General features: G+C 42.3%; 1 protein-coding gene across 1 annotated transcript in view; it reads left to right on the top strand.

The window, feature by feature from the left end:
• The first annotated feature begins 9,833 nt into the window (after positions 1-9,833).
• The window catches only part of LOC124272737 (solute carrier family 4 member 11-like), a 90,084-nt gene continuing 84,809 nt past the window's right edge, over positions 9,834-15,108 (top strand). The window contains 1 exon segment of the mRNA XM_046707944.1: positions 9,834-9,854. The gene's annotated coding sequence lies outside the window, so the exon portion shown is untranslated.

Raw genomic sequence — 15,108 nt, 5'->3', positions numbered from 1 at the left:
ATATGGGTTGAGCCCGAGTCCGCAATGCATTCTCTCAGCACCCGCAGAGGGGGGATATTTTAGAGAGTGCTGCATGAGTCCATGGGTACATGGTATAGCAGATACACCACCTGGTTACGAACAGAACAGATGATGATTTGTAGTGTCTGTCTGTAATACAATATTGGCAATGAGTATTTCTCTACCCTTGAAGATAGTTCATCGTTGTATCTACAAGAAAACGTGACTGTAATTGTAAAAAAAGAATTATATCATAGAAAGACTTGAGTTATTTAAACCATTGATAAACTTGGTATCACGATCCGACATATATCCAAGTGAGGTGAGGTACCTGGAGCACGTGGAGATCCGGGTTAGAATTGGCCTTCAGCGATCCGTGCTTGTGTTAAAGGGGCACTGACGGGATCGGGCGGTCAGGCTCGCTTACGGGGTCGATGCAGGTCGTATCCCAGTTGCGTAGATCAATGCTCGTGATGTCAGTGACTGGGTTGTCTGTTCAAGAATTGATTATTTACAAACCACCGTTACATAGCTGGAATATGGCCTCAAGAAACAAACAAACAAAAAAATCTGATAATGTTTGTGAACCCTTGCAATATCATATGCGTATTCTAATAAGGGCTGACCGCCTCCGTGGTGTAGTGGTTAGAGCGTCCGCCCGGAGAGCGGAAGGTCGCGGGTTCGATCCCCGACGGCGTCATACCAAAAGACGTTAAAATATGGTACTTGTTGGTCCCTGCCTGGCGCTCGGCATTAATGGGTACAACAAGGACTGGTCGGCTCGGAGTCAGTATTCATGCTTCACTGCAGCATGGTATCTCAGTGGGCTAGCACTATAAAACCAGCTTCAGTCTGGGCTAGTACAAGCAGCCGCACATACACATACACACGCATGCACGTCGTCATATGAGCGAAATATTCTCAAGCACGACGTTAAACCCAATTTCACCTCACCTCTAATAAGGGCTGGTCAAAATCTAAGGGCAGGCCCCTGTTCGAACTGTCGATTTATCCGTGATATTTCATGACACTAGATACACATCCACCAATCTATAATTGTGGACACAATAGTCTGTACATTCCGTTTTCTGTTTCTGATCTTCTGTGAAGATCCGGGTTAGAATTGATCTTTAGTAACCCGTGCTTGTCGTAAGAGATCGGGTGGTCAGGCTCGCTGACTTGGTTGACACATGTCATCGTATCCCAATTGCGTAGAGCGCCGCTCACGCTGTTCACCGCTGGATTGTCTGGCCCAGAATTGATTATTTACATACCGTCGAATACTGCTGAGTGCGGTGTAAAACTAAACTCACTCACTCATTTCCTGTTAGTTTTGAGAACACACACACACACACACACACACACACAACAATAGAAATGAGTAATTGCAATTAGAAAGAGCGCTAGTTGATTCAGTCAGAAGGCGTACACCGACGAGGGTAGACGCTTGTTCTGTTTTAACTCAACTTTTTAAAATATACATTTCTAAAACTATTTTGAGTGACTTAATGCTAGGGTCTGTTTATGCAAGATTTCTGTAAAACAACTTTTGAACCCTGGCTGCAGTTATATATACCGTATCGTGACTTTAAGAGCGAATTTAACAAATATCCGCTGGAAGTGAAAACGTGGTTGTATATTTATTATTGGATTCGACATGCGCAGAAGTGGTTCCGGTTGTTGTATTTTACACTGTTGGTAATTGAAATTCTCTGTCCTGATCCGGAAACCGGATTCCTGGATAAAACATTCCATGCAGTATGTTCTTCGTGTCATGTATATATCGTCCGGAAGTGGAGGTTCCCGGATACCTGGTGTCCGGATAATCAGGGTTCCCTGTACCTCCTGTACATGTAGCTTGACGTCTTCAGGCTGGGATAAAAAAGGTCTTATATATCTCTTGTTCATGGCACAAGGGATAATTTGTGAGCAATATTGTCTCCTGTACATGAAACAAGGGTTTCTCTGTGTTCAATATGGTCACAACTATCTCCTATACATGTAACCTGAGTTACACTACGTATGACTGACGGTCATGGAACACCGGCGACCTTGATGGAAGTATGACACAGTAGGCACGCCGAGTACTGCCGGCTTATACATGGCTGAGTGCCCCCACACAGGTACTTTGTGTGTTGTGATGTTATCGCTGTTTAACACCATATTGTGGACGATATTGTACAATATTATTATTCGACAACCATGCCAGATGTTTAAGAGTTTATGTGGCTGTTAATTGAGGTACAACATCTTGTTTTAACGCTTGACTTAATATGTGGTATGTTTGAAATACTTTAGGGATGTTTAACCAGGCTGTCGGGAAATCTTACCGTCAGCTATGACAATGTAATATTATCGTCCTTTCAACAATGAGCTACAAGACTGACAGACAAATGAAGAAGTTGGATAGTGATGATAGCTGGCAAGTGAACACTGAATACACTACAAGATGAGATATGGACACGTGTGTTGAAGTTGGTTCAAGGTTCAACTATGATCTGAAGCTGCATGAGTGAGTGAGTTTAGTTTTACGCCGCACTCAGCAATATTCCAGCTATATGGCGGCGGTCTGTAAATAATCAAGCCTGGACCAAATAATGCAGCAATCATGAGCATCGGTCTACGCAATTGGGATACGATGACATGTGTCAACTAAGTCAGCGAGCCTGACCACCCGATCCCGTTAGTCGCCTCTTACGACAAGCATGGGTTACTGCAGATCAGTTCTAACCCGGATCTTCACGGGTAGACAAGCATTGCTGACTGCAGATCAATTCTAACCCGTATATTCACGGGTAGACAAGCATGGGTTACTGCAGATCAAGTCTAACCCGGACCTTCACGGGTAGACAAGCATGGGTTACTGCAGATCAAGTCTAACCCGGATCTTCACGGGTAGACAAGCATGGGATACTGCAGAAAGACCCCCTTTGAAAATGACTTAAGACCACATTGAAAAAAATAATTTGCGTCGACGGAGCCAAGGGGGGTTCAGTGGCAGATTTGAATCTATTGCGCAATGTATTTAAAGAAATGAGACAATTTTGTAAATGTGTATTTATTAGCCCAGCCACGTCTCATTGCCATCCAGCCCGTTTGACTAGTGGAGAAACTACACATGGATTTGCCAAACATTCGGCTACACCTCAATAACAGCTAAGTGTTAATTGAAAACAAGACTCTTCACTGTGGAGATAGAAATACGAATTATGAAAAAACTATTCCACTTGGCTGTTTCCTTGCACGACCCTGCAGATTGGCGTGTGTGTAGCTTGTTTGGGGCCTGTCTCAATGATGGAGAGTTTCCCCTTGAAATCAATAACAATGGCTGATACATGAAAGCTGATTACATCCACGCGACAGATCTACACCAATTGTGTTTAACTGGATGCTACTTTCAGGTGTGTTTCTACTTGATTAGAAGTTGTAACATGACGTACATGACGTCACCGTGAACGGGCATCATGCCGCCGGGCATGAGACTGAGGGGAGGTCGCTGGGTACTTCTGCGTCCCTCCATGCAGCTAACGGAGATCATCTTGTGACCCCAGTCAGTTTGTTTGTTTGTTTGTTTAACGTCGCACTCACAGATATTCCGTATGTAAATAATCGAGTCAGGACCTGACCAGACAATCCAGTGACTGACACGATGAGCACCAATCTACGTCATTGGGATACGATGACATGCATGAAACAAGTCAGCGAACCTGACACGTTCCGTACGGTCAGTCGGTCCTTACGTTTGGTTCCCACATCAGAAACATGCCATCTGTCCCGATGGTGCTCCCGATGGCACTTCCGATGGTACTCACGATGGTACTCCCGATGGTACTTCCGATGGCACTTCCGATGGTGCTTCCGATGGTGCTCCCGATGGTACTTCCGATGGCACTTCCGATGGTGCTTCCGATGGTGCTCCCGATGGTCCTCCCGATGGTGCTCCCCATGTTACTTCCGATGGTGCTCCCCATGGTACTCCCGAGTGCTCCAGATGGCACTTCCGATAGTTCTCTCGATGGCACTTCCGATGGTGCTCCCGATGGTACTTCCGATGGTGCTCCCCATGGTACTCCCGATGGTACTCCATATGGTACTCCCGAGTGCTCCAGATGGCACTTCCGATAGTTCTCTCGATGGCACTTCCGATGGTGCTCCCGATGGTACTCCTGATGGTATTCCGATGGTGCTTCCGATGGTGCTCCCGATGGTACTTCCGATGGTCCTCCCGATGGTGCTCCCCATGTTACTTCCGATGGTGCTCCCGATGGTGCTCCCCATGTTACTTCCGATGGTGGTCCCGATGGTGCTCCCCATGGTACTCCCGATGGTACTCCATATGGTACTCCCCATGTTACTTCCGATGGTACTCCCGAGTGCTCCAGATGGCACTTCCGATAGTTCTCTCGATGGCACTTCCGATGGTGCTCCCGATGGTACTTCCGATGGTGCTCCCCATGGTACTCCCGATGGTACTCCATATGGTACTCCCGAGTGCTCCAGATGGCACTTCCGATAGTTCTCTCGATGGTACTCCTGATGGTATTCCGATGGTGCTCCCGTACGAAAGCCTAATTCTAACACTGTTGCATTACAAATTACCTTTTCAATCAAAATTAACAGATGCTTCAAGTTTTATTCTCGTTATTTCGGTTATTTTCTACAATTTTCGAGAATATTGTCTTTTTTTCAAGTTTCTTTAGAACTTGAACTAGCGAGAAAGCACTCGAAATTTCATGAAAATAATTGAAAGAATCAGAAAAGCAATCAAAAAGTAATCGAAGCTATTGGACATTTTGCTGAAAAAAGATCATTTATGCGACAAATGTGGCAGCATGAGGGTTTTGTACTGCCTGGTTCTGGAGCAGAGACGTTCGGTTAACCTGCTTATAGTACGCACTAGCACTAAGTTCCATGCTGTTATAGCGTCATGTGATCAGGATGATCCTCATCCACACAGGATCAGCGCCAAGACCAGTCGTCGTGTGTTACTCGGCTTCAAAACAAGGCAGCAAACAGCAATAGAAGACTGACGTAATTCAACAGGTCACCAAACACTTTAGCAATTATATTTCCATTCAGAATTTTTAGTTGCTTAGGAAATAACGATGGGCCGATCGTAATATAGGCGACACCCTGCCACCAACGTCACGACATCCTCCCACCAGCGTCACGACATCCCTGTAACTCTCAGACCAGGTGGTTTCGTCTTGCCAATATTCCCGCATGCAAGGAGATTTCCTGTTGTCAACGTCGCCACCATTAGCGTCGTCGTGGATGCGGATGCAACTATATGGCATCCCAAGGTTTGTTTCTGGGTAAGGATGAATAGGGTGTTCTTAAACTGCAGCGTTAAGTAATACTCACTCACTCTACCCCGTGTAAAGGGGGCGGTTACCCCTTCACTCATGGGTCACCCTTAGCTGAAGAGGACAGGTGCCCTCGCCACTCATCTCCCCAACGGTAATGCAAGGAAAGTTGCGCCAGTTGTACAGTTATCCGTATCACAGGGGCATGGAATCACTCATGTGGCCAAGCACAGGCTGATGGTGATCCCAAAGGGCGTGTCTGTTTTCTTGTGGCTGATACTAATGTTTCCTACATTCAATTTCACGCTGGACTGGGTTTTCGAACAACAAAGGAGAGAATGCGGTCTGTTTGAGATGTAGAGTAACACGTATATATATATATATGACCTTGGGATTTGGACCTTCAACCTTATGCACTCTTATATATATATACATATAGTAATATATATATATATATAAAGAAAGTGATGAGAATACCGAGCGTACAGTAGTACATATATAAGATCCGTGGTGGCATTATTATATATTCCATTCATACGTGGTATTCAACAACAATAAAATAACATATTGCTTTTCACACATTGTATACATTGCTGATCACAAATCGAAAACGTAGTTCATCAAACATCGCATTTACTGCTCATCTCACATCATACAATTTGTCCAACGTACATTATGTAAGTAGCAATCATATCTGTATGTGGTTGCCCACACATGCAGGTAGGTGTGCGTGCGTGTGTACGTGCTTGCGTGCGTGATACATATTACCCATCAGGCATGAAATATTTTTGCCCATTACACGTGGCACATATAACCCATCAAACATCATATATATTCTGTCTATAAAACTAACAGGTTATGTACCATTCTCTATGCATACGTTTAGGTTAAATATGAATACTGCATTCGGTCTCGACGAGGGTGACGGCGTTGAGTGGTCAGTTTGCAGGAAAGAACAACATTGCCGAGATATTGTGACAGCAATCCTCCGTTGTTGAAGAAGACGTTTGGTCTTGTTTTACGTAGAACTAAGCACTTTTCCCGACATATGAGGGCGGTCTGTAAATCATCAGTTGTGGACCGGATGTGAGAAGTCCAGGTGGCATGTACTTTAGAGTGTGCCCACATCTTGCATTTAGCAATCACCAGCGCGTGTTCTCGTAACATTTTACATCACGTATCAGGTGCGATTTAGGTTATATAGTTAGGTATAAACAACAAGCAGTAGGAATGTGTAACACTTGCATAGGGTAATCATCTATCGTACAGGTAGGTCTAGAAGAAAAGTGGGTGTTTCAATGATGTAAAGTGATCCCATTGTCGTCCACGTTGAAGGTCACATGTTGCCCACGTGTCCCGGCAGTTCATGACGCTGCCTATATGACTGAAACGCGTTGGGTAACACACTAACACCCAGACCTCCCTGACACAGTTTCCATATTTTCATCATTTAATTAAACCCAGATAAGATCATTTTACAATTTCTAAAAGGCAAGCAAGGTCATGCAACACATTCAAATCTCCATTTTCCTTTTCTCCATACTGTAACTGAATTGTACACATATTGTGTTACTACGCGCTGACCCAGGGATAATGCCTCAAGTTATTCGACCCTAGCATGCTTGACAACAGAATCACATGAAACACACCTACGTGCAAGAGTATGCTTATGATGTAGGAGGAGCGGAGGAGACATAATTCTGCCTACATCTGGGGTTTACTTGGCGTTCGTCCATATTTCAATGACTGGTGAGTAATGCGTCGGTACCCCCTGTTCAGGCGGAATGATAACCAGATAACAACATGACAGTTATAGAAGCTCAGTAAACATCCAATTATCCCCTGAAAACGATCCCCCCTAACGTCGTGTCAACTCACCTTGTGAAGATGCCTGGGGTTAAGGGGGAGACAATGGAGTTAGTTCCTTCACTGCCAGGCACCTTCTGGATCCATGTTTCTACACACGTGCAGAAGAGATCAGGTGGAACATTATACCTGCCGAGCTGAGGGGAGGATAATAAGTACCAACCATGAGATCTACATCCAATCTGGTCTTTTCAGGTACATTGCTTGTTGAAAACACGTATCACAAGTGACAAAACGTTTTTAAAACTCTACTTATATGCTGCTGTTATGATTTTCAAGTCCGCAATTCTGAAGATTAAATGGCGATGCGGAAGAGAGCGTTTTTTTAAAAGCCGCTTTGAGCTGCAACCCTGACCTAACAGTATTTCAGTTACATCATGGCGTGTCAATTTGAAGCGAGAGAAAAGTCCCAGATGACAAATGTCTCCGACGTTTACGGCGCCGACAACGATTCCTGCTCATGCCAGATCTGTGATTCCAACCCGCGACCATACGATTCTGGCATGTAAGAGACCGTAAACCTTCATAGCATATAGCAGCGTCTGGGACGACTTGACCACTCTTGTAGGAACCCATGAAGATCTGGGTTAGAATTGATCTTCAGTAACCTATGCTTGTCGTAAGAGGCGACTAACGGGATCGGGTGGTCAGGCTCGCTGACTTGGTTGACACATGTCATCGGTTGACAATTGCACAGATCGATGCTCATGCTGTTGATCACTGGATTGTCCGGTCCAGACTAGATTATTTACACACCGCCGCCATATAGCTGGAATATTGCTGAGTGCGGCGTAAAACTACACTCACTCACTGACACTAGGAAGGGTAGCCGAAAGTTCTTATATTTTGTTTGTTGTTTAACGCCGCACTGAGCAGTGTTCCAGCCATATAAGAGCAGTATGTAAATAATCGAGTCTGGACCAGACAATCCTGAGATTGGCATCGATCTGCGCTATTGGGATACGATGACATGCATCAACCAAACCCGTGAACCTGACCACCTGATCCCATAGGTCGCCTCTTACCACAGGCTCATGTTGGTGAAAACAGTTCAACCCGGATTTTCACGGGTATCCCCAATAAGTAGAACATCACCTAAAAATTATTTTAGTCGTAATACTGACGAGGACCATAGCAATACAGATGCATGCTGTGTTTCACAATTTGTGTTTCATATCCTTGGCTGTCAGTCAGTGGACCACAACAAACGTGCATCAGCGTTCCCGGCGAAAGTCTTTCATCTATACCTACTGGTTGTGTTTGTTGTTCGATTTATAGCTCGCGAACCATGACATACAAATTATTCTTTATTAAGTCTGGGGATTAGTATATATATGTAGTAAGATATTGCCTGCGTAACCTGGCCTTGGGTCGGAGTGGGCATAGTGGTCAAGGGAAACATGAAATAATTCGACAGTATGGCGAACCAAGATGGGGCAGTGGTGAGGAAGATACGAACTGCTAGTCACTATATAGTGAGTATACCCTGGAGGCGGGCCTCCAGTCTAGCTGAACAGATTGCATAGCAGGCATGGCAAGATGGCCGTCACACACGCACCAAGGCGTAATATTTGCATAGACATACTGGCACGGGTACCCCGCCGACATTGTCCAAACTTAATCTCCCGAGACGTTTTAGGTGAATCATTACATAGGTCTTAGATGACTCTTACTTTCGGATGAAACACCCGTAGATATAGCTACAGATAATTGGAACTTTACTACAACTTGATTGTTACTTGAGGAACAAAGCACTTATAGTTTGTATAAACATACAGGGTTTCCCCTCCGTACATTCTGCAAATACAAGATTATTTTTCGTCCCTTTTGTATCTCTATTGTGGCAAGACATGGATCGCAATCCCGGACTTACTCTTTGCGGCACTGTAACAACTCTCAAGAAATTATACATGCAGATAAACAACAAAGCCCTTGTCCCCACCCTGTTGTCCCCCGACACGATGAGACATACCATCTCCACGGTATTAAGAGTGAGTGAGTGGGTTTGGTTTTACTCCGCTTTTAGCAAGATTCCGGCAATATCCCGACGGGGAACACCGGAAATAGGCTTCACATATTGTACCCATGTGGGGAATCGGAACCGTATCTTCGGCTTGACGTGCGAACTCTTTAAACACTAGGCAACCCACGGGTACCAGTCAAATCCCCAGCTACAAAATGCCCCAGGATTTTGGTAAACATTTCCCGGATTTTTTGTTAAATTGACCCAGGTGTGGTCTTAATGCCCCAGTGGTAATGTCTATGAGATTTCTATTGATATTTAAGGGCAGAATTCGGCCCAAGATTTCTACTTCCACCGATTTATGGTGAGGTGGTAGCCAGGATTATCTCCCTTTCTCACTGTTCAAACACTTTCTTAAAAGGAACATCTATTTTTCATACGTGTTATCTTTTGCTGTCCCATATGAAATTTTATATGCTCAGAGCATAACATAATAGACTTTGAGGTCGAAATTGATTAAATCCGAAAACGCTTTCGTTGTCGTTCGTAAAATTAGAATTTCTGTCCATCTGATCGAAAACGCAACTTTTATTAGTTTTATTTCAACAACAATATCTGAACGAGGCTCGGCACCGGAAGTAGAGAGCGATTGCACATTTCCAAAACAAAGTCGTTCCACTGGGAAATTCGAAGAGAGCTTGAATAGCTGTGACTAACAGGTTTCGTAGGATCATACTTTAACATTCATATTCATATGCAAACCAAGCAACACATGTGTTATACCTGAACGGAACAGCTTTGTATTAATCTACCCGTAAAGCTAAAAACGTTCCTATTTTATCTGTCCCCTGAAGGTATTTATACGGCAGTCACGTACATTTTACCTTTCTTGGACCTTTTTTTCAGTAAAGTGCTGTTCTTACGCTAAGTGGTATTTGCTGTATGTGTCTCAGAGATCTATCTCATTATCTGAGATATTCATACATGTCTTGATTCTGTCCGCGATCAATTTCACAGTAGCACAAAGCATTCAAACTTTTTTGGTAACTGGGAAATAATTTATGCAAGGAAAATACTTTCTCATGTAAAATCGACCATATTTGGGGTTCATAACAGTGTTCCTTGCACTTGTTTATTTCTGTATATTGCTTTGACAGCTTCCATGGTCTAGTGGATAGAGTCTCTGCGCAGAAGACAGTGGTTCAATTCCTGGACAGGTCATACCAAAAGACATTAAAGATAGTACTCAGTTCCCTAGTGGGAGGGGATAAAGAGTTACAACAAGGACTGGCTTCGAGTCAGTATAGGTGTCAGAGTGAGGTAGGCGAGGCTCTGTATAAAATCAGTAATCTTGAGTGAGTGAGTTTAGTTTTACGCCGCACTAAGCAATATTCCAGACATATGGCAGCAGTCTGTATCAATAATCTTGAATGACTCAATTCATTTTGACATTACCACATAATTGTCCAATCAGTAAATATTTACAAAAATGATATGAAACATTCTCATGCACAATATTAAAAAATTACTTCTTTGCTGCCAGCTTTTTATTAGCAACACATGCATAAAAATCTCAATAGAAATGTCTCCCGGTTGGAAATTACTTCAAATTAGATACATATCTGCTACTGTATCCACCAGTCTGACGCCTTTATAACAATTTATTCAGTCTCATAAGCTCAGCTAACAAAAGACCAAGTATTATGTTCAGCAGAAAAATAACGCTTAAGAGCCAAATTCGGGTATTAAGAATATTGTAAAAACACATCCAGCGAAAATGAAGATTTGCCTTTCTGCTGAATGTCAGCATTGTAATATAATAGTTAAATACATGAAATCAGGTGCTAAATATACACATAATCGTCTCTGATAGTCCAGTTTTTTAACAGAAAATACACTTTTCCCATAATCTCTAAGATGCTCTTATCTTGGGGCCATTGTGTGAGCAGATGGTTGCTGAAAGTGTGTTTGTATGACAGTTTATCCCATCAACTGCCCCAGGACCTGTCCTTGACACTCAACATATTATCTGCTAAACTTGTTGCCGCTGTCAATGGGATGAGTAAATCTTTGATGTGAGCTCGCGTCCTTGCACTAGTTAACTGTCAGTGTTGTGTGCTTTGCCTTTTATGGGAATTCAGGAATGTGTTTAGAGGCTGATATTCCCAATTCAATTGTAGCACTATCTATTTTTATGTTTTTCTTGTTTACAGTAAGCATCCATGATGAATCAATTGTGTTGCACAGAATCAAAGTTGTTAGTTCTGATATTCAGAAAACAAGTGATATCAGAAAATGCTGAAGGTTGAAAGCAATAATTCTAATAAGGCCAAATAATTTTTTTTTTGTACTTCCCATTACACCTCTCTAATATTTAAGGTAGGTAGGATTTTATGTTTTCATTCTTTTTCACAAGTAAAGTACAAACTAATTACACATTTATCAATGTGTAATTGTATATTCAATCAAGCTTGCAGCCATCATGTCGACTTTCTCTGTCAGAATGACCAATGTCCGTCGGTGATAGGGAAAAAACAATGGTATCAGAAAGCTTATTTTATTCATACATACTGCTTAAACAGATCTGTTTGATTGGCATTTTTGAAGTTGGTGAGTAATAAGAAAGTAAGATGCAATCATATATAATAAAGAAGACATTATCCATAAACAATCTTACTTTCTTATTGCTTAAAAAAAAAGGGTCGGCACCAAAACTCAAGGGTTGGTCAGGTAATCGGAACATTTTTTTTATTAGGCCTAACTATACGGGAAGCATGGCATCAGTTCAAATAAACAATTTGTCATTCATCCAGATTCCTTGTCAGATCCTCTAAAAAAATATGACACTCAATGTGAATGGCTGACTTACTTCTAATTGACCAATCAGTGACCATGTTTGGACATGGAGGTCATCCACTGAGCTGAGATAACCAAGCGAGGTTGACATTTAACATTTAACTTGGGTTCGTGTTTCAACAGGCATTCTGCAAGGGTTACAACAGGCATTCTGCAAGGGTTACAACAGGCTTTCTGCAAGGGTTACAACAGGCTTTCTGCAAGGGTTACAACAGGCTTTCTGCAAGGGTTACAACAGGCTTTCTGCAAGGGTTACAACAGGCTTTCTGCAAGGGTTACAACAGGCTTTCTGCAAGGGTTACAACAGGCATTCTGCAAGGGTTACAGGCACCAGTGTCTGGTACCTGGTAGGAAGTGATAACATGAAGTCTGTGGTTTACTATTCATGCCAAAAAAACACAAGAAGGGTTCTGTGACAGGTTAACATAGTGGTAGCGGTTGTTGTCACAGAACTGGGCGGTTGGTGCCACAGAACTGGGCTAAGGGAGAGACCTTCCTTGATTTTCATCTCTGGACAATGGTTGTTAAATGTATATTGTACATTAAGTGGAAAAATCCACCAGTTTTCAAACTTATCCAGCTCTTAAGTATCCAAAATGTTAAACAACTCTGAATCTGGGTAAATTTCTATTCAAGGCTTCAAAGTTAAGACTAAATTTATTGTAGAATGTGTTTGTATGTTCTCCTTATGCTTATATATTGTACCAAACCAGCCACCTTGTCTGTACTGAGAATGTATATTTTCAGGTTCATCACCAATTAGCTGTACAGCTAAAAGTAACAAAAGAATTGAATTGTAATGAGCAACTTAATTGCTCAGCTCCTTCAAGATGGCTTGCAGTCAGTTTATTGTGGGGATTAACAATGGGATTAGCGTTACGTAATTAATGGCAAACAAGTGAACAAGACTTGGTAATTAGCCTTTGGAATTAAATGTTCATTCCGACAATCATCCTGAATTGATAACTATGACAAGGGTATCATGGGAGCTCACATGGTTCTGTGTGGTGTGTGTAATATTTAAATTTACTGCTTACAAAAGCTGTTTTTAAATAATGTAAGCACACTGAGTTAGTAAAACTCTCAGTGTACAGAAGAGCTGTGTATCATGGCCTAAGTGGCCAGACGATATATACCGATACCAGTTTAATGAGGCGAGTCAATATATCATGAAAGTATTGGCAAGGAACCTGTGAGACAATTATCATCGCGGTACAATGGTGGCGATACGATACGTATCCCGATACATTACAATTTCTAAAAAGAGAACTTATGTGATAGATAAAATGACTGAAACTTTATTTGTTATACACCAGAACTTGTGTTACATTCGCACACACTTCAAGAGCTGTTCATTTAATAAAGTTTCAACATTTAATGCTTAAGAAAGTACAGTCACACATATTCAGTATACATTGATCTAATATATATAAACTGAAACTGAAGTTTCCCTTGAGAAGTTGAGTTTCTGCACCAATGCTTTCACAAACAACTCAATGTAATTATGTCAGAATTCAGAATCACTGAAAATAACTCTTAAGTATGCTTTCTGAATTTTATGTTCTCTTTGTTCTCTTTCTTAACAAAGCTAAGACATCATTCATAGTTGTTAATAAATGGGGCTATTTGTCAAACAACTAAAACGTATTTTAATTACTTGAAGACAAGTATTCTACAGATCACAGAGTTTGAAAAATGTTCACACTCTTTCACTTATACACCAACTCCTTTGTTCATGTAACGAAGACAGCAGACACAAACAAATTCCTATAAGGTTCAAGTTGTTCTTAAAATTCATAGGATTTCAAAGAGACTCCCTTCCTATTCCTAATGCAATACTCCTTACAACTTTAATTAGTATTGAAGTTGTATCGGGATATATCAGCTCTTGTGTCGATACATCGATGTATCATGGACCCTTGCGATATAAATATCCTGATATATTGCCTAAATGTGTTTTGTATCGAAACATTGCACTCGTATCGCGTAGTTGACGATGCAAACATCGATACTATCGATGAATCGTTACACCACTAGTGTACAGATAAATGTATAAGCTTAATTTGAGTTGTTGCTTTTATAGATAAGTGCTTTCAGCTCCAATGAATGAGCCTCTTCAAGACATACATGAACAATGACGTCACATAACAATACCAAGGAATCAAGGATGATTCCACATTAGAATTGTACCTGTACAGTGTACATTGCTCATGGTATCAGTCACTTGGCTGTTCCAGAATTAATCATTTAAAGGCTGTTGTCAAATAGCTGGAATATGTGGTCTAAAACAAAATTGCCTTAGAGAGTGGACAGACCCTACGAATCTTGGTGAAACTACATGTATTGGAATCAAAAGATAGTTGTAATTTGAATGGAATAAAGTTGACAAAGATCATCATAGTACTACATTATAATCATGGGTGTTGTGGGTCAAGTTGTCAAGGTCATCACGTGCCACTATCCTCCAATGATCAGTCAGACTCCTCCCTGTCTGCAGAACCTAGGGGTTCTAGCATCACTTGGAAGTTGTAATGGCCAGGTCATCACTTGCCACTATCCTCCAATGATCAGTCAGACTCCTCCCTGTCTGCAGAGCCTAGGGGTTCTAGCATCACGTGGAAGTTGTAATGGCCAGGTCATCACGTGCCACTATCCTCCAATGATGAGTCAGACTCCTCCCTGTCTGCAGAACCTAGGGGTTTAGCATCACTTGGAAGTTGTAATGGCCAGGTCATCACTTGCCACTATCCTCCAATGATCAGTCAGACTCCTCCCTGTCTGCAGAGCCTAGGGGTTCTAGCATCACGTGGAAGTTGTAATGGCCAGGTCATCACTCAATGCCACTCCTCCTCCAATGATTCAGTCAGACTCATCACGTGCCACTCCTCCAATGATCAGTCAGACTGTCTGCAGAGCCTAGGGGTTCTAGCATCACGTGGAAGTTGTAATGGCCAGGTCATCACGTGCCACTATCCTCCAATGATCAGTCAGACTCCTCCCTGCCTGCAGAGCCTAGGGGTTCTAGCATCACTTGGAAGTTGTAATGGCCAGGTCATCACTTGCCACTATCCTCCAATGATGAGTCAGACTCCTCCCTGTCTGCAGAGCCTAGGGGTT

Source organism: Haliotis rubra, unplaced genomic scaffold, assembly GCF_003918875.1.
Source record: "Haliotis rubra isolate DU_JTF1 unplaced genomic scaffold, ASM391887v1 Scf172, whole genome shotgun sequence".
Lineage (NCBI taxonomy): Eukaryota > Metazoa > Mollusca > Gastropoda > Lepetellida > Haliotidae > Haliotis > Haliotis rubra.
This window is presented reverse-complemented; position numbering and strand designations above follow the sequence as displayed.